This window comes from Amblyomma maculatum, chromosome 11 (genome assembly GCF_055883805.1).
Source record: "Amblyomma maculatum isolate TAMU_Amacu chromosome 11, ASM5588380v1, whole genome shotgun sequence".
In the NCBI taxonomy this organism is placed as follows: domain Eukaryota; kingdom Metazoa; phylum Arthropoda; class Arachnida; order Ixodida; family Ixodidae; genus Amblyomma; species Amblyomma maculatum.
Genome location: NC_139354.1, coordinates 46,340,955 through 46,362,462, shown reverse-complemented (window position 1 = coordinate 46,362,462; position 21,508 = coordinate 46,340,955). Strand labels below are relative to the sequence as shown.

Sequence of the window (21,508 nt, the reverse complement as noted above, 5' to 3'; positions counted from 1 at the left end):
TTCTCAATTCAACCATTGTTTTGTGCTAACAATGACAAAGCAGGGGTAAACAAATGGAGAAAATGAAAACTTATAGCACATGAAAGAAGGCAAGGCGTTAGGAGATTGAGCAAAAGTACGCTACTTATTTACTGAGTCGTATTTTAAAAAAGTACAGTGAAATATTTAGGCAACGTAGTCCGATCGTTTTCTGAGCCGATAAAATTTAAAACAACTCGGAACGTGTGTGCGCTTGGGCATGACATCCTCTGAAAACGTACGAAAATCATTTTTTTCAGGATGCACAGTATTTACCCCTTGCTGTATATGAGAGATATATCCACACCAATGTTCTAATAATTATGCACTCTTTCTGCAGTACTTTGTTATTATTTAATTTCTATTCAAATTAGGCCAGACAGTTCACAAAGTGTTTGTCTTGATATATTAAGAAGAAATAATACATTTCTCGCTCGCCTTTTAATCAGCTGCAACCGTGGCGGCCCCTAAAGACCTTAAGGAAATCAATGCATTCTTTATTGCATGCCACAGCAACTAAAAAGTCTTCATCTTTATGCCTGTTTGGTCATCATGGGTTAATAGGCACTGGTAATTTTAACTTTATATTTGGAAGGTAAATTTTCTTACCATGACAACCACCGGCTGAGTCAAGGAAAAAAAGCCAGCCCCTGACAATGCAATTTCCTTCGGCTTGATGGAGTCGCGAAGGTAGCAAATCTGTAATGCGTAGATTACAAACGTTGAGCATTCATCTCTGAATACTTTGAACCATACTTTCCAACAAACAAGAAAGAATGCGTACTTGATTAAAATATGCTTCGTCTTCAAAGTAGATAGGAGTTGCTTGCAATGAAAGCCTTAATTTTCTGAGCTGGAACAAGCAAAAAAGAACAACCACGGATCAGATAATTTCGCATAGCAGATAAGGCAAGCCAGTACTAGTGAACAGATTTTTGTAACTCTTAAAAATATGAGCTGATATCTTTACCAAACACGGTAATAGGGGCAGTGCGTAGCTTTGAATTAAAGGTAAAAACTCTCTAGAAATACTCTCTACTTGTTGCTCAGTCTCGTCCCTGTTCTGGTAATACAAAATCACGAAGTAAATTTGCGTTTTTATCGCGAGCTCGAAACAGCAATCAATGTCTTCTTTCGGCGTTTTCTAGTCTCCATTATGCTGCTCAGAATGAACGAAACATCTTGCAGATAAAACGCGTTGCAATTTTTTTCGTACAATCTTAGGTCTAGGGCGCATGCATTTAGGAAGTAGACCCTTTTCATAAAATTCACAGCCGCCTGCCTACACAATAGTTTAAGGTCGATCAGAATCATCGCATTCAATGCATCTCCGGCATCTAAATGCCAGCCTACGGTAAGTAATAATTTTACTATGACACATGTTACTGGCTAATTGAAACATAAAGGGCTTTATAATATATAATAGGAAAGGATAAAATCTTACACAAAAATAATATTCGTTTTTTATACATAAAAGCAGAGGTGAGTTTGCACAATTTAACGTGCTATCACATACAGAGAAACAAGTGGTTATTAATTTTTCTCCATCGCTTTTTAGCCGAATCTACACTACTGCATAAAAATCAATCTTACAAACATTGTTTTGCTCGGCTAAATAAAAATATCATGTCATTTATTTTGTATGTTCTCTTGAGCTAGCCCTAACCATATGACTCAGAGGGAATAAAAATACTCTTAGAAATTGCATCACCCACTCGCAGCAAAGTGCAATGGTTCAAACATAATCTGTGCTGCATTTTGAAAATACGCAGTTTTGTATCTTGTTCCGACGAGGTACGCACATTGTCATTTAGAGAAGGGACATTGTTTTCTAAGATATATAAAAACAACTTACTTCTCTTACCATTGCTTGGCTCAAACCAGCGATGTCAACGAAATCGACGCATGAAGAAACAGTGTAGAAAATGGAAACCAGGTGCTGCGCAGTTGAGAACCCTTTCTCCACGAATGACGTATAGAGACATATGCACGATATCAAGAGTGTGCTTGCGCCACAGACACAGATTGACCACCCCCATATCCGGTTAAGCTTATTCTTTAGGCCAGTAATTGTGCAGAGGTTCATTCTGATTTCTTCAATCCTTCTGGATTTTTTGCCGAAAGCAGTGACTTGGTCATCATCCATGACAAACGCCACAACTTCGTGCTGATGCCTGATGTATAGCCGGAGTACTTCAATGCAAGGCCTCACGACGACAAAATGGACCATGTCGTACACATAGAACAGCCAGTTGCCAGCCACGGAAAAAACTTTCATTAACAGGTTGAAGGCTATGTTGCACTGAAGGCTATCAATAAACAGGAAAAAGATGTACGAATTGACGGCTACATTTGCCAATAATGCAAGCACCACAATAAATCGACCGATGTAACAAATTCTACTCTGGCCGCATTTCTTTGGTGCCGAGAATCGCACTTGTGTTTCGTACTTCGCTGATTCTTTGAAAAATTCGAGCAGACACGGCGACTTCACGGTTAGGAAATATATGTTAATCAGCACTTTCAGAGTAACAACTAAAAACACAAATACGAACACCATTTTTGTAAAATCTTGGATATTACTGAACAATTCGACAGCAACTTGGTAACAGAAAAAGGTTTGCATCATTGCAAAAGCGGCCAGGCATGTCATAGCGTAGATTAGGTAGGGTGTTTTCCATGTCGTTTTCATCTTATCTTCATGACTGCTCTGAAGATTTTGAAGGAAAAACACGCCAGAAACTTTGCAGATCCAGCCATACCACCTGAAGTAGTAAGCCATGAAAGAGCCCATATTATGCTTGTCGAATTTGTTGTTAAAAACAGGATACGCTGTGTTATTCACCAGACGAAGGCATGTTTATAACCTTGGCTCAAGCTGAGGCGTTTACCTGAAAGAAATCAAATTACGAAATATGATATAATCTCTGCATGATACAAAGTAATATCTTTCTTTTATTCCTCTACTCACTACTGTACTGCTCTGGAATAATATATATTCGCGACACCAGCGAACAACAGTAACAGCTGCCACAATATAAAAAAGTCAGTCCACTTCGCGAAACATGTATTGGATAAAGGTTTCTTTAAGAGCGCGCGAATTAAAATTTGATTTCTGCTTTGTTCATTGCTGTTTACGATGAAATTGGTCTAGCAATAAAATCTATAGAAGTTCACTTTATTCTTAAGGCCCGAACGTTGAAATTTGTGATAAAGCAGCAGTAAGTGTCACTGTTGTGAACGTGAAGAAGCCATTTTGAAAAGCAATCCCCAGTGTTGGACATAATGAATTGGCGCAACCGATAGAGCTAGAAAATGCTTTCACCTTTAAAAATGGCGCTTACTATGCTAGAATAGTTGATTCTAGAACGTCATTCTTTACTACAAACTCACCTCCAGCTAATAACCTGATTTCTGATGTCGCCGCCATGTAACGTACGGCTTGATTTGAGTGCTCCGAAGCAAAAGCAGTTATGCAAGATTAGAGTGGCCTTGCATACTTACCCAATGTCGTGTACACGACTGTGATCAGCGCTGGCGCTGAGAAGAGCTTTATTTTACGACGTTCCGTTCAGCACCTTGACTTTCCAAAAAGAGTTCTCCCCTGAGAGTAAACGGCCAATACGACACGTATCCAACGTAACGCTTCCGAGTGGGCGCCTATGCACGTTCGAATGTCAACAGCGCCGTAAGTGTGAGGCGAAGCGTATGTGTAGCCCTTTCCACTGGACGCAATTACGTCAAAAGCGACAAGCGTATTGATCTACTGGGCGAAGGGTGGTTGGTTGCATTGCTGTTGATGCAGTAATGTTTGCCGTTTTGTATCAAACGTCCAGCCCAAAGCTCCAGCCCTTATCGGTAGCTGTAAATGATTTACGGCACGGGAGGCACAACGACACGCGTCTAAATGTCCTGCTGCGGGCATTCGTATAAAAAATTCACCATCTCGGCACCATTAATGGCGTGAAGCATCAACGCGAGTCAGCACATTCGATCAGACTGGATGTTTGATTGATACAAATTATTTGCTCCATTCCGTTCTCCCCTAATGAAACTCATGCTATAAGGCCTCGAGGTATGGACATAGCAACAAGTACTGATCCTTTGACAATGGGGTGAAAGTCGCAGCCATGTCGGAAATGGCTGTGACATCTGCTTTACGAAGTTCGTGAAGAGGACGGCGATTGATGTGATGACATTGGATGCAGACCTCATTACTCTGTCAGAAGAAGAAAATAGCAACCAGAAATCAATTCAGAAATTGTAACCAACTTATGCACATATAACTTATCCTGGAAGCTGATTGCGCATATTATATCGTTTTTTCAACAGTTTTTTTCGCAACTCGTTATTTTTTACTAAGTGCGTGCTGGCGCACCTGAGGTGCATTGGCTCAACTCGATACATGCTTCCCTAGAAAAAGGAAAGTCAGCAAAATGAACTAGTTTTTAGTGTTAGATAGATGTGGTTGGGGGGGGGGGGGGGGGTCGCTTATTAAGACATGCCCGAACGTCTATTAATAGTATTATAATGGGTAAAAGGCTATGAGCAGAATAACGTAACATGCCACGCCACAGCACAAAAGTCTCGGAATTAGATTAGTATTAAAGATTCGTATTATCGCGAATCTCTGCGCGAAAGAACCAGAAGGTTGTCATCCAACACGAAATGGTCTAAAAATAGGGGCGTGGGGTGCTCAGATGCTTGAAACAAGGCAAACAAATTTCGCATTATGAATGCACAGGCATAAAGGCAGCGTGCTGCACCTCTCAGTGTTTCTCATTATTTTTATCTTTCTCGTTGTAGAGCTAAAAAATATTTATACTTTTTATACATCAAGAACCCAAATTTTGGCAGAAACAACGAAATCACTACCAGGTGCATCACGCTCCCTGAAAGATTGCATACAATGCTATTTATGATATAAACCAACTATTGTACGGATGCCACGGTATATGGTAAAAGGCGCGTATTGAGGGCATGAAAAATGACATGCATGATGTTTCACATAGCTTGAACCAAAGACTGAAAAACCACTGGTACAGCGAAGCTTGGCGAAATCAATGCCATATAATGTTCTGTCATGTAGGCCTCCTCAGAGTATGTGCACTATGCGCTGAAATAACCGAGATCAATTTTGTAATTTATTTGTTATTCCCTTTGGGACCAAGTTGCGGTGGAGGTACGGAAACATGCCCCGTTTTTTCTACCAACGTACCTATGGCATAGCAGTTTTGTCCGCCATTTGAAGAAAGCCCGGAAAATATAAAAAAGCTTCACCAAAATGGTCATGCATTATAAAATTGGAGCCGTTTAGGAACGTTTGGACGAGTGAAACCTACGCGGTGACGATGCCCAAGTTTGCGGCTGCCGCTGCACCATGACACATATGAACAAAAAAGCCGAGCCTGCAATAAATTAGGTGACTGGAGTGACTTTTCTTCCTTTTTGTTTAATCAGTGTGATAACTCAATAAAATCTCCTTCCATGATTTCTGCCTGTGGCCTGCCCATCGCTGATCTCTGATCATGGCTCGGCCTTTTCGTGCTCCGGCAAAATGTGCTGCCACAGTTTTGAGATTAGGCTGTTGATAGTAGCGTCCGTCAGCCGTTCATTTCAAGACGGAGAGCGTTCACGCTTTGTTAATTCAAAACGACTTTGGCAGTGCTATAATGCGGTAGCGCCAGGCTGCCGTCACGTGGTTTTTTTCATATTTCACAGGCTTTCTTTAAATTCTGGAAGAAACGACCACGAAGGCGGTAGGCTGAAAGAAAGAACCTGGGTTGGTTGTAACTTAAGCCCCTCTACAACTTAATAATGTGCACTTGGCCCCAAGGGAATAATAAAGTTTGTGCATCCTGGTTAATAAGGTAATTGTGTAGAATAAAAAATACTCTGAGGAGCACTACATGAACACAAATAATATATCGTTGGTCTCACCCAGCTACAAGTTTCGCTTTTTTTATAATTCTCGCTTCAAGTACGGGAAACGCTATCTATTTTAATACGTTGAAAGGTGGACTTGCCCTGCACTGAAGCCGGCGAGAATTCGGCACCTGACAGCAGTGGGTCTCTAGCCAAGCAACCCGTCAGCTTATATTGCTTGGACAAAAGGTCCTAATCGTCGTTCCTTCTTGGACCTTACTAGAACTGCCAGCCTTTTGTCTTTCATTTGTAGCCCCTTTTATATATTAATTCATACCCTATCTTTTGCTACTTCTTTCGGATCTGAGTGGAATAAATGAAACGTTGCACATGGTGTGGGAAGAGTGAACAATCATGTGCTTTGTAAACGCAGTGAAACCACAGCTTCTGATCAAAGGTGTCGGTGAATAATAGCTGACCCGATTAGCAATGCAAGCTCAAAAGAATGGAAACTATGCCATTATTGTGGGAACTGTAAAAAGAAGCAAAATTCTTGATGAACTTAAGAATCTTAAGAGCGATAAGGGGAAAGCCTTTGGGGCTGGCTCTACTGTAGTGTTTATTTCACAAAAACCCGCCGATCATAGAGTGTAGGACAGCGGATTTTTTCATGCTGGATTCGAGGTGAGCAGCACCACTCGACGGCAATGGCACGCGCTCGTTGCGGCACTTGTGCTTCATTGCTGGCGGCAGATGGCGTCCTCTACGCTACCTCCTGAAGACCGAGGTGAAGGCGTGGCTGTCGGGCTCCTAAGTTTTCATGGAGACGGCAGTAACGGTAGATAAAGGGGGCAAAGTTATGTTTCACGTGCCCGAAATGGCATAGTCGGTTAATGTGTTCTATTGGGAATCGATGAGGTCGCAGTTCGATCTCCGTTAAAGGACCATTTTTTCTGGCAGGTTGGACAGAACCCCGCCAATATCTAATAGAATCCCGCGGACACACCCTGCACACGTGAAATGTTCGTCATGAGTCAAGTAAGGTGTTCACATTGAAATAAATATCCGCGCTTTGGCGAGGTTAGAAAAGGGAAAGCTCTAGTAGGACGATAGAAAATGCCTATCCAGGAAACCATATGGATGCTCAATGCAACCGCTCAGAAAAGCAATCGGGTCACATGTAATTTGAGTAGGTTCTCGTCCCACAGATGTTTCCAAGTCCCTCAAGCGATTGTTCTTACCTGTGCTTATTAGGCAAGGTGTACGCACCTTTCTGTCACTCCTGTGGAAAGGCCACGTTTGTACGCTCCACGCACATTAAGACAAGAGCAAACAGGCCGTGAAGTCTACAGTATACGCTCCGTTTCTCTTCTTACACCCCAGATAACCAGCAAATGTGCGCTAAGTTACAGGAATTATGGCGAACGGTGACTGGAAGCAGCCGTATAATTATTTACAGCAACGGACAGTTACGGATGCATGTTTTAAACCCTTAGATTAACGGCCTCAGCGAAATGCTCAGCTAGTTTCAATCTCTTATAAGAAGTTTGTCTAGAGCGAGCTAACGTTTTATAATGCCTAGTGCTGTAATCAAAGGCAGCCTGCTACTTGCGCATTCATATCTGTTACAGAATTACGTGTTCATATCAGGTACAAGTACTTGCAGCTGCGTTGAATTTGAAATCTTCAGCCTTGAATTCATGTGGAATGAAACAGGTCGGGGCCAGCATATGGGCGAGTGCAATGTATTAGGTGTGGCACCATGGGAAGAGCCCCTTAGGGTTTTAAAATAGGAGTTAGGTTTGCATAAATTATTCTATGGCTTATGCTAGTGCTTTGAAATCAGCCTACTGTCCAGAAAGCATATATTTATTTATGGTGAATACGTCCGCAAAACAAGATCGTTTACTATTGATCCAACCTGCGGGAGGAAATCAAAGGTCTTTAGAATCAAACAAGGAGGATATTATATTTTGCATTTAACAATGGCGTCAAGATATTAACAAGCCTATCTGCATGTTGTTCAATGATTTCAAAATTACTGTATTATTTACAACTTTATTTCATCAAATGGAATGTTTTAAGTACTCAACGTCATTTTGTATCAAAACAATGGGATGACGCCGGCCAAAGTTATACCTGCCGTTAGGACAGCGCTACTACACACTTTGACTTGTTTGCACGAGGATGACCGTGTACGTGAGGACTGATCCTGCAAACTAGAAGAAGGACCGAAAAAAATATAATCTGCCGATCCTCACATATAAAATAAAAGGAATAGCTTTACAATCGTTCATAAATGTACATGTATTCTCAAGATAGGTACACCTAATTTGGTAAAGCCCATTCCAGGCAGGCAATTTTAGGTGTCAAACAGACCCTCATGCCTGATTTGCTCCAAACAGACACTGGTAAATACTTTAGGGTATCGCAATATTATGCACCTAAGAGTACTTGGAAATAAGCGCACAGAATTAGAAATTCCAGTGATATTTCAAGCAAAGCATTGTTCAAAAGAGGAATTTGTTTAAAAGCGCAATTTTTCTCGTATCATAATGTTACGCCAAAACAGCCAAAACCCCAGCAAACTTTTCCGAGGATATCATACGAAGAGATGTTGTATAAAATGCCACGTATTTGTTCGTATCACAGTCTTAAGCAGAAGGCATAAATGTGTGTCAAATTTCGAAATACGAAATGTCCGTACACATAGGAAACTGATTCAGTCGATTGCATTTATAACACTATCCTGCAATAATTCGCAAGCGTCCAGGAAAGCGCAAACTCACCAACGTCTTGAGGCTGCTCACTCATCACTGGTTTGTAATTTAATTTCAAGGGTAAATGAGGAGTTCCGATCCTCCGGCGTGGGTCGCTTCGTTATATTGCCTGTTCTTCGATTGATACCTGCTTTGAAAAGGGTGTTTCGTTGCCATATATTACAAAATAGGGCGACCTAGTTGTTGTACCTAAGAAATATTTAAGCTTTGTTTGTTGGTACAAGGCATTGGCTTATAATCTTTCGCAGCGGAACAACAACGACGCCCAATCAGAATGCTGTTGTGTCTGGCAAGCTACCCGGATTCCGCTCAGCTGAAAGTCAAGCTTTTCCTACTGACCCCCTCTTTGCGAGCCTTGTTACTGCTCCGCAAAAGAGCGCCACATCGCGAGGAAGCATCGGTGAGGGACGTGCTGAAACACGCCCTCTAAATCCCAGACGTGCCTGTGCCGGAACCCTAGCGGCGAGTCACCTTCGCGCCGCGCAGGTTTGAAGAGAGCGATCAGATGGCTCGCTGACTGGTCCTCACGGACTGCCGTCACGTGATGCCTCCGGATTAGACAATTTCAGTGTTAACGGCTTTCTAGGTTATATAAGCGAGCACAGTGCCTCTGGAGACCGAGACTTTCACGAGCGTTAGCAGAGTGCAGCTCCGCTTGCAAGAATGGGACGCGTCGTAGTCTCCCCGGCCGCCTCTGTGAGACTACAGTTGAGTCTAGCTTGTAGACATCAGAGCCCATGCCGATTTGCTGTAAATAATGCCCCGTAAATAGTGTTTGAAGTCGGCTTTCTTTATATCCTCGACGCTCATATAAAACGCTCCAGGGCTTCTAATAAAGTGACACCGCGCCTCAGCCATTATAATCTTACGCAGCTTCTGGCCTGAAGTGCAGCTACTTGGTCCTATAAGAGCCAGGTGAGAAATAGCTCGATACTATAATATAATCTGCTACTGTCTCAGTTTCCTATTGCCTGGTTAGTGCGCATTGCTCGACCTGTGTAAACATGTGAGCTATCTGATGGGCAGGCCATCAACGCATATATACAGGGTCTCCCGGCTGAATGTAACCGAGGTTCTAAATACTACCGTGAACCACAGCGCAGTCAAATCAGTTAAGATCTGTTCTGAGTCGCATGTGCTAATATGCGTTTTTTTTTCGCTCACTGAAGTCAAACAATTAGTAAATACTAATTACCTATTTTAAATAATTTGCTTGAGAAGAAAAGTGTCAAAGCAAAAGTTGTAGATCTCGGAAAACGCCTAACTACGTTGTTACTGCTGCGGAAAGGGGTTCTAAGAAATGACCGGACCATGCCTAATGTCTTACTTGTATATCTATAGGGAGGCTCTTGAGCTAAGCAGAGTAGTAATGTTAAAGAACTCAGCCTGACCAGACCCAGGTTTTAATTATGCTCAGAGAGGGTATGGGCCTCGTTCGAGTTTTAAGTCTCTGGCACTGGCTAGGCTATGCCTTCTGAATTCAGTCCTATAGTTGTGTTCTAATGATCACCATGCAGAGGTAAAAAACAAAACAAAGGAAACCTGTTGTGTATTAAAAAAATGAAGGAGTCAGATATTTCTTAGTGAAAAAACAACATTCTAAGGACTGTTACGATGCTCCGTAATGCTAAATTTTAGCGCGACTATTTAAGATCTGTCGTGATATATTGAGGCAAAGAATTAGAGAAATTTTTTTATGCATGTGTACTTACGAAGCGCTCTTTATTTTTCTCACGAGACAAAGAGAATTTTTCAGAAGCGAGCGGCGCAGAGGTCGTGGCTCTTCTTTCATTTCTTATGAGAAATTTTCTTTGCCTTGTGACTCTCTTGTGACTCGGTTACACGGGCAACGGCTCCGACGGCGAACGACTCCACCGCCAAAAAGAAGCAGGAGATTTGGGCTCTACATTCTTAGGCAGTAGTGCAAAACTCAAAGCGATGTAGTCAAAAACTTCCTGAGTCGGGAGAATTTATCACGAGTCGAGCGACTGTGCGCTCGGGCCTGCCTGCTCTGTACATTTATGATAAGCATACCTGCAGGCTGCACAGAGCTTTACCGTCCTGGTGTAGCGTTATAATAATAGCTACATAAATATTCTTTAAAATTTGCGCTCGTTTCCTGACCTTTGTTATTGTGTTGATGTGGGGTGAAACGAGGTCCGAATATAGTTTAAGCGTTTGTCTTACTTGTATGAGAAATATTTCTTTTTTCGGCTCCTTGTCGAAAGCTGCAAATGTCGCACTGAATAAATGCCGTAGGGAAATAAATAAATTGTTTAATGTAGACAACAGAAAAGAAATACATTATGATTCTTTATGCTATTCGAGCAGGATGGCGTAATTGACACTATAATTTTGTCCTTTAAAAATTTAAATTCAATCTCCTTACCCAGACAACCGCTGGATGGGTCATTGAAAAAAAAAGTTAGCTCCAGACAACGCAATTTCCTTAGGCTTGATGGAGTCCCGCAGGCAACGGATCTGTAACGCGTGAATAACAAATGTTAAGCATTGGTCTCTGAAAGCTTCGACACATACGTCCCGAAAAAAGTGCAGAGAAGGGATGCGTACTTGGTTAAAGTACGCTTCGTTCCCAAGGTAGGCAGGAGCTGTTTGCATTGTCTGCCTTAAGTTTCTGAGCTGAAGCAAAGAAAAAAGGACAAACACGAATCAGTTAATTCCCAGTTAAATGTAGGTAACGAAAGTATTGGTTAGCAGATTTTATGGCTTGTAAAAATACGAGCTGATATATTTACCTGCCCCTATAAGAGAGAATGCATCGTTTTCAAGTAAATTTAAAACTCTCCCGAAACACTCGTGGCTGGTTGCTAAGTCTTTTTCCTTTTTTGGCACCAAATAAATTTGAGAAATTGAGTTTTTGTTCCGATGTCGAAATATTAAGTCATCTTTTGGCGTTTTCTAGTCTCTATTATGTATTCACCTTACCCGAAAGATCTTTCAGATAAAACGCGTCGCAGCCTTTTTTACAAGGTTCTGACTAATCCACGTACTTGTACATTCATAGCAACTCTATGATAAATTTACAACTTCCTTCCAACACCATGTATTTGTTGTGGAGCTACAAAACGCATACATGATCCCGTAGGCAGGTAAATGCTAACTTTGGGTAAGTAATAACAGTAAATATGACACATGTTTGCCTTGATTTGGTTTGTTCATGGGGTTTAACGTCTCAATGCGGCTGATGCTATTCGGGATGCCGTAATGAATGAGTCCGGAATTTGGACCACCCGGGGTTCTTTAACATGGACAGACATTGCACAGCGCACAGGTGTTTTGCTTTTCACCACCATCATAAAGGGGCCGCCTCAGCAGGGACAATTGTGCACTCCGGTTCTGTAGTTGAGCGCACTAGCCACTGAGCCACCACTCTGGATCACATAACTCATGTTAGTGTCTAAGTGAAATAAGAATAGCTTTAAAGCAAGCTGTCCTAAAATTTAATATAGAATAAAACATGCGTCCTTGTTTTCAAACATAACAGCAGTCTAAAGTTTGCAGACGTTCACGATCTATAATATCCAGCGATAAGAGTAGTAATCAAATTTTCTTACTTGCTTTTGCCTACTCTAGAACTACAGTGCTTCCAAAATCCGTCTGTCATTACCAAGCTCGTACAGCATGCCTAAGAAAAACTATGCCCTAATCTTTTTTCGTACATACGCTGAACACTTACCCTAACCCAAATCCGATGATTAAAAGAGAACATATTGTCACCTAATCTATCTTCCAAAGTACCAAATTTTAAATTTAATTTACAGATTATTTTAACACGATGCAGATTTTTATTTACTACGTACGAGCTACGCGAATTACCATCTAGACAAGGAGCATTTATTTAGACGACATAAAAAGAAAAATCCATCTTATTTCTCTCGCCGTTCCTTGGCCCAAGCCAGCGACGTCGAAGAAGTCGAGGCACAAAGAAAAGGTGCAGAATGTTAAAACCAGCTGCTGTGCAGTCGAGAAGTAAGTTTCAACGAAAGTTGTATAGACGCATACATAATACCAATAGTGTGCTTGCACCAGGGACGCCGATTGACCACCCCCATATTAAATTAAGCCTATGCTTTGGTTCAAAGATTGCGCGTAGGTTAATTCTGATCTCTTCAATCTCTGTGGCTTCCTTGGCAAATGTCGTTCCTGAAGCACCATCGACGACAACGTCAAGAACTTCGTGCTGATGCCTGATGTACAGCCAGAGTACTTCAATGCAGAGCCTCATGACGACAAAATGGACCATGTCATACACGTAGAAGAGCCAGTTGCCAGCTACAAAAAGTGTTTTCGTGAATCCGCTCAAAACAACGTTGCACTGAAGGCTATCGATGAATTAGAAAGAGAACTACGAATTAACAGCGACACTTGCCGCGAGTGCAAGGACCAGAATAAATCGAACGACGTAGCGATTGCAATTCTGGTTGCATTGTTTTGGGGCTGGGAACCTCGATAGTCTTTCGTAGTTGGCTGAGTGTTTGAAAAATCCCAGCGGGCCTGGTGACTTCACAGTTATAAAAGATATGCTAATCAGCACTTTCAGAGAAACAACAATAAACACAAATACGAACACAGTTTTTGTAAAATCTTGGATATTGCTGAACAGTTAAACAGCCGCTTGGCAAGAAAAAAAAAAGGTTTGCGTTACCGCAAACACGGCAAGGTATGGCAAAGTTTAGATTAGATGCGGTGTTTTCCATGTCGTTGCCATATTATCTTCATTGCTGCTCTGAAGATTTTGAAAGAAAAACACACCAGAAATTTTGAAGATCCAGTCGTACAACCTGAAGCGATAAACCATGAAGGATGCCATGTTGGGTTTGTCGAATATCTTTGGTAAAAACAGGAGACGCCTATATTATTCACCAAAAAATGGCATCTTTATCATTTCTGCCTAAGCTTCGGCATTTACAAATACCACAATTAGTCACCCAACCTCTAAATATAATGCTTTCATTTATTTTCTTGATTTCTATATCCATTTCTGTACTACCTTGAAGTGTTAAGCCTTTGTGGCCACAAGAAGAAAAGGCAAGAGCTGCTACAATATTCAAAAGTCAGTGCAAATTGAGTAGTACATTCTAGCTGCTCGTTTTTCCTAAAAGTACAGCAGAAAAGATTTCTGTTTGTGCAATGCATTATATGCGCCTGGTATCAAAATTTCGCTATAAAATTAAAATCAAAAAGTTTACTTTATATTGAGCAGACACCAACGATGAAAGTTGTTATGGGGCAAGAATCGGTTTTTCTGTTATAAATATAACTGGATACTTTGGCAAAATAATTGACAATGCTTCACATGTAGGATTTGTACACCTGACGGCGCCATAAAATGTTTATATATCTTAAAATGAAGGGTACCATGCTGTGACACTTAACTCCCGAACACTTTCCTTCACTGCGTACCCTCTTAAGCTAAAATGTGATTCCTGATGCCACAGCAATCGTAATTTCAGTCCCCAAATAGATGCCGTAAATTAGAAATAATAATGCAATATGGCAGTGGCCCTGCCTACTTAACCAATAATGTTTACGCAACTGTGAGCAGCGCTTGCGCTTAGAAGGGCTTCGATTGACTAAACATATTTAGCCTTCTGATAACCTGAACAGAGCTTTGACCAGCATATGACTGCCCAATATGAAACACCTGAAATGAGGCTTGCACGAGCGCACCTAAGCAAGATCGAATATCAACAAAGCCGTCAGTGTGAGAAATAATGCATATGCGTCCTTACCGCTGGACGCAATTACATCAGAAGCCGCAGTATGTATTGATCCCCTGCGTTTAGGATGCGGGGTTCTGTTCTCCTCGGTGTAGCAATGTTTGTATGCATGTATCAAATGCGTAGCCCGGAGCTCTGTCGCCGATCTGTAGCGATAAATGATGTACGGCACGGGAGGCTCAGCGGTGAACGTCCAAAGGCTCTGTTAGCGGAATTTATATAAGTAACCTGTCATCCTGTAGGCACACATAATGGTGTTATTATAGTTGCATATAATATAATATGAAAAGCTATTTTTTATTGCTTGAGATTACTTTTTTATATTTTGAGAGCAATAAAAAGAAGACAACTTTGAGCAACATAAAGTTGCTAATCGTTTTCGGTGCAAGGCTGTTCGCTAGCTTCGATGAGAACATGTGACAACATCAACGTTCTTTTTCGCCTTCGTACCATTACTATAAGCTCAGTAGCAGTTCGTTGTGCATGAGATTGTTTACGAAACATACATCTTTCTTGGGATGCAGAGCGGATCATAATGTATCAATATTTCTGCATTATGTTTTGATGCAGTTAGAAACTTGACCACAATTCCTTGGCTTCCAGTAAAATTCGGAGAATGAAGGAAATCGGCTGAATGGCAATTAATGCCCAGCCATCTTGATGTCTCAAATATTTAAAAGAAGAACAGTGTGCTGTCCTGTACTCTCTCTATCTGTTTTCACTGCCACCAGCGCGATGACGAAATAGTGTAGTCTTCGCGTCATCGCGCGTGTCATTTCGCTTTGTGCGATTGTGAACCTTAATTTAGCAATGTAAGCGACTTGAGGACTGCTTATAGCCTTTGAAGAGTGTGATGTGTTCGCGGCTGGTTTGCATCGTGTGCGCATGAATGAAAGTTAAGTGCGACATATGCAATTCAAACCAGAATACAGTGACAGCTGATCACGGGAGTAGCTCAGCTGGGATGATGGCGTTGGGCTGTCATGCAGTGAGCATTGAAGCTCACCTGTTTAAGTGGCGACGCGTTATAGAAACCTAGTTGGGACAAACCACGGGCATATTCACTTTCTTTCTAGATCAAACAGACCGCATAAATTAACAAAGGCAAACAACGACGTTTCGGCTTTGTGGAATCCTCTAGCGCCAGCGCACTAAAATGAAAACAAATCAAGCAAACTTCCTGCAAGATGAGAACTAAGGAATATATGAGCTAGCTTCCGCTTTGAAAGATAAAACTTCCTAAATTAAAATAATTTTGCCGAATTTTACTGTAGTTCTGAGTCTGACTTTACGGCAACGAATTTCAGTAGAAAGGTTCTAGGTATTACTAAGTCTTTCCGTGCGCCGTTTAATAAAAGAGTATTTAGTTTTCACTGCTTCCTCTGAGACTTTTACCCTCTTATTTAAAATTCTTAATTTTACCCTATTGTTGTGTTGCCTTACTTATCACTCCTTCGTTGGCTGAAGTTTTTTTACCTAATTACTTGCTTGTTTTGATGTCAGAACTATTTTCTCCATCGATAATATTGTGCGCCTAATAGTAGCGGGCAAATTTTCAATAATGCTACAAAAGATTACTAAGTTTCTTTGGAGCCATGTCAGTGCTTTCTTCTGCAAACAGCTGTACTGAACAGCTATTTTGTGTCAACAAGTGCGAAACTAATCTTACACCCAAGAAACAGCATAACGTGTACGCGGTTGCACCCCGCTGCTTCTGTTTTAACGAATAATAGCTGTTGAAAGCAAGATTTAGTGGCCCGGAATTTATGCTTCGCGGGCCTTAGCAGTTTAGAGCAGTTGTTCGTTTTAACCAAAGAGAATTTTTTTATGCGATGGTAAAATCAAAATAAAACATTTTGAGCAGGTGATGCTTAGGCAACAAACTGTGCTTAAATAGTAGAATAAATCAGCCAGCGTGTAATGATTGTTATTATAGTGAATGCGTCACAATAATCAGGGCGTCAGTAACATGCGATATTCTAGCTTATGAGAGTAAATTATAGTTATTAAATGCTCACAGCAGCCTACAATAATTTTATAACTTTATTTTGTCTGTTCTGAAACAACTGGCTCCGTTTGCTTAATGATCAAACTTGTTAATATTAGAAAGGGGATAAAAGTAATTCGTAACCCATACAAGCCTAATGCACAATGCGTTTAAACAAATAAGGACTGTAAAAGTGTGCAACAAGAAAGCATAAAAAATCTCTAAACTTCCTACAAAGCAATTACGATGTACGCAGAGCGCACCAGGTGACTGCTATAATTCAATCAATAGTTATGTTTGTGCTAATAGGAAAATAAGGAATCCTTATGTCCTGTGCTCTTTCGTGCTAAAAGGCAGAATATAAAATCAATTTTTGGAAGACAATACCGTGTTTTTCGAATGAGTATCGTATAAAAGTAATACAGAGAGTGTTTCTTGTCGTTCTAGGTGTTAGCGCGAATAACCACTAGGAATCACCAACTAGTCCCAATTCTCTCCATTTTTAATATAGAGGGCAATATAACATTGTTGCCATGTTTACGTTACCGTTTAGCTGGCCAGGCTAGCGACATCTGAGCATGAGTGACCATTACCGTGGTGGAAGCAGAGTTAGCGGCCAAACATGGCAACACGCTGCTCTCCGTCTTCAGACCACACAAAGAATCGCCGCCGCATTATTTGGTGTTTATATCGCTCTATACCACTGCATTCGTTTTTATGCCGTTGTTTCTAACTTATAACACCAAGTACAAGGCAACAGCATCTATTTTCCAAGATAATCTGAACTAATGAACGCCTTCTATCTTTGAATGACGAAGCAGTTGCGCATACGCCAGCAGACCGATTCATTACAGAATGACAGCCGTGTTACAAGCAAGACAACAGGAAGAACGGCACGCTTGCCGCATACTTACATACAATACCGCCCTTACGATCCTGCCGGATGTGTCGAGAGAGCGAGGAACGGATGGACGGTGATGAGATAAGATATGAAGGCAGATAGAGCGGCATCCTTGCTGTGCTTCCCCAGTGGCGCAATTGGTTAGCGCACGGTACTTATACGACAGTGCTTCGTGAGCTATGCCGGGGTTGTGAGTTCGAGCCTCACCTGGGGAATGTTATTTTTTGGTAATTTGTTTATTGAATTAGTTTTACCCCGCAAAAGAATGCTACGAAGCTTTGTAATGCCACTGACATTAAAAGAAGACTAAACAAGTTATCGAGGCTGTCGTTCAACGAATGCGCACCTAGTGCAGTTATTGACGGTTATGTTTACTGTGCAACACGGCTACGGGTCTGACGCTCCAGGTGCGGGTTATGCAGGTTACTGTGGGAGATTACAATTCAGACGAAATGAGGTCTCTCGGAAGGACAAACACTTCCTCCAGAATGTTTCACACAACTATATCACCATATCAAGTACATGTTAAAGACTTTCTCCTCTTTGTTACACGTTAAATTGAAATGTGAAGACCATTCTGGTCTGCCTTTAAGGTCGTGACACGTCAAATTCCATGGCCCACGTTAGCCGGTTCCCATTGCGAATCACTTTTTCCGCGTATGCCCTTTGTTAGCCGTCGTTATTCATTAATATATAAATAATTGGCCCTCTGTTATTCCAAGCATGCTCACTAGTATACTGCCGTTTCTGTTGAAGTGCACAAAAGCCCTCTACCCAATTTCTGCTCGAAGCCGTTAACAGTTTTGAAAGATATTTTGATGTCTCGGACGTCCAAAAGAAACATATTTACTAACATTTGCTGAAAACTTGCAGATGGAGGATATATGCTTTATCTACAGGTTACGGAATCTAAAGATTGCTTCTTTTAAATTGAATTGTGGTGCGATAAACGCAGATAAGGCTTCCCATGCTCCTCTTAACGCCATAAACAAGAAAAACAATAAAATAAAGTATTATTGAAGTCGGCCATATGTAAGCGTTATGTGTTTCGCGAAAGCTTAGAAAGGAATATGCAAGAGTTGTCGGGATAGTTGGCGATCATGCGTAGTTGTCATGGGCAAAATGCGCTTGTGTGTCGTGTTTGTAGCGACTTTTCTGATGGATTCTGTCTTGCAAAGAGATCTATGACTGAGTTCTAAAATTGTGCAACAATTGTTTGCACATCCACAAAATATCAACTAATTTTACGAGTAAAAAAAAAAACATACCTTTTTTTTTGTCGAGAGCTGCAACCACGGAGCTGCCATGCCAGGACAAAAAAGAAGAGTTCGTTCTTGGAAGTATAAAGACGTTTTTTCAGTGGAGCTGCTATTTTGTGAAGGTGGTGTCCTCTAGTGGATAAGCAGAGAACAACCGACATGCTGCTATGAGCAGCCGCATCCGAGGGAGAGGGTGAGTGCCAGATATCGACATTTCATCGTGGCCGCATTCAATGTTTTTCGTTTTGAAAGCACGTTGCTGATAAGAAAAAGTTTTCAACAGACGTTAAGCTGCTTGGTCAAAAATGACCAGACTTGAAGCGCCTGATGGGATCAGATCTGCTAGCCCTATAGGGCCTGACTACAAACTGTAACTTTACGTGATACTCAGTGGCAGTGGCGCTCCACTGGCCGATACGTTAATGAAGCAAGCAATGCAGGAGAACTTTCGATCTTCTTTTATCTTTTATTGAATTCTATGTACGAACTACAATGCAGCTTGAGCAGCGGAAGCAAGGGAATGTAGCTGGTTCAAGTGACAGTTCTAATACCAAACCTAACCGCTCTAGAGAGATTTGCTGGGCACACCTATCATGTATTCTGTTTATATTTTGAGCAGATACTTTGCGAGATCATGAGGCCTCCATTACCTTTATTTTATAAGAATCTATTATTCATTCAGACCAATGCGGTCTGAATTCTAGCGTCGGTCATGGTTGCTGGGTGACAATTACGCTATTTATAGTGTATAATATTGACTGTTTGGGAACGGGTTTCTACACTGGTCGTATGACGCAGCACCTTGTTTGCCGAGGCGTGCGGTGAATAATAAAGGTTTTCGTCAACTGCAGCACCTGCTATCCAGAAATTCCCGTTACTGGTCGCTAGCTGATTTCGTCTGAGCGGTGGTCATCCTGAAGTCCGGCGACATGAAACCGAAAGGGACAATTGACCAAAATTGAATAATGAACAATAAAGACTTGAGCAAGAGCTGCTTTATGAACGGGTATTTCATTCGGTCGAATAATGCCCTTATTTTGAGGAATGGCTATTTTTACCATTGCCACGTTCATATTGATTATGGGCTACAAAACTATCGAGATGCGTGTTCTAAGAAAAAAAAAATTCTAGCCATGTTGCTCTTCACAACCTAATAATTAAGTATTGTCGCCTTCCGGCTACACGCGCATGGATGCTTTTTCATACCTTTAATATATGTTCATGACTTTAAGGTGACTCCGCTAAAATCGGTTTGCTGTGCCAGTCGGCATCTCGTATATATTTGCAGCCAATAGTATTATCTTTTCATATTACCGTTTATGTCTTGGTATTCAGTTTTTAAGCGTCCTTTCTCTGCCAGCAAAGCGTTCATAGCCCACACGAGCACCCTCAGCTGATGCGTGCTATTCAAAGAGGCGCACGCCGGAAAAGAATTGGACAAGGAGGATATAGAAAGAAGCAGGAAAGAAGTAAAGAGGTGAAAAAAAGAATACGCAAGTTGGGGTTGGGGTGTATAGAACAGGATAGAGAGAGAGAGAGACAAACATTGATTATGAGCAGGCGTGAAATATTCAGCCCTAGGTGGGCAGCCTCCTCAGTCCAGGAAGCTGTGGACCCGAGCCATCTCCCGAGATCGGCTGACCAGACTACGCTGATCCTCCAGGCTGGGGCTTGACAGCAGAGTCTCCCACTGCTCTTCGGTTATGGCCATGGTGGTTATAGTACCAGTTGGTCCCTTGCATCCCAACACCATATGTTGTAGGGTGTTTGGTACGTTGCAAAATGCGCATTCATATCTGTAGGTGGTGGACGAGATTCTGTAGTAAGGTGCCGCGGACGTGGCTGCTGGTTTAGAGTAGCAAATATTGGATAAAATTGCAGCGGCCGCCCGCTGTTATCGCTGCAGTTTAACACTGCAAGGAGGCGGTGGTTCTGGAGTTAGTTTCCCGCTTTTAACCGCTGTTACTGCAAACAAGACCACTGCAGCGGTAGCTTGCCGGACGGCCTTGTGTTCCAGTGCGCTTTTCGGATGTTCAAAATGATTGGTGTGCAAAAGACTGTGTAGCTCATATGTATTCTGCGTAGCATGCCTTGGCGCCTCTTCTGCTGTTACCGCGTCCGCAAATACTAGAGATGAGAGGCGGGGAACCGCGCCCCGAGTTCAAAGCAATTTTCCTCCTCACCGCTAAAACTGTCTATACGCTACCCATGAAATAAGCTCATTTTTAGAAAAAAATAAGCAGACTACGTTACAGACTGACTAGCGTTTATATGCATTGCAATGGTCTGCGACGCCTCATAGCTAGAGGCTGCTTACCTCATCAAAGTTCATTCCCATTCCGTAAGCTCACATTTAATTTAAGCGCAGAAGTCAGTGGGACTGTTTTAGGGACTGCTGAATGAAGTCCGGCGATCGGACAACCACTGACTTTTTTTGCTAGCTGCGACAGTGTGTACGCTTTTAAATCGTTATAAATCTAGTATGGTAACCTGTACTGGCACAAAAACGCGCTGACGGCTACTGACAGTCCAAGTGGCAAGGGGAGCTGGAGTCGAGTTGGTAGCAGCCGGAATAGCGGAGTGGCCTTCTTGTGTCATGACGATGGTGGTCGGGGTCAAACGGCGGCCAGAACGAAGCTCCAGGTGGATGCAGGTGACGAAGCAACGGGGAAATCAAGGCGCACCTCCACCACGTGTAAGGTAACGCGAAGGTCGGACTTGGGGAATCAGGCTTTATTACAGACCTGAAGCCTTGGTCGCACACTGCAGCCAAACACACTCCGCGATGACGATGGGTATCTACAAGAGGGAGCAGGATGAAGATGAAGCAGCACGTTCAGCAGTGTGGAAGATGAAGCGCCACACAGTGCTCACACTATATACAAAGAGCAAGCAGTGCTAGATTCGCGTAACAAATAATTTTGAAATAAAGTATGAAGCTACAATGTCATGCCATT

The 21,508-nt window shown here is 42.0% G+C and overlaps 1 non-coding gene and 1 pseudogene across 1 annotated transcript; one reads left to right on the top strand and one right to left on the bottom strand.

Moving 5' to 3' along the window:
• Positions 1-8,042: 8,042 nt before the first annotated feature.
• LOC146173731 (uncharacterized) lies at positions 8,043-13,494 on the bottom strand (annotated as a pseudogene).
• A 3,920-nt stretch (positions 13,495-17,414) lies between these two features.
• On the top strand, positions 17,415-17,507 carry TRNAI-UAU (transfer RNA isoleucine (anticodon UAU)). Its single transcript is given in 2 exon segments — positions 17,415-17,452; positions 17,472-17,507. It is a non-coding gene; the product is annotated as a tRNA-Ile (tRNA).
• The last annotated feature ends 4,001 nt before the right edge of the window (positions 17,508-21,508 follow it).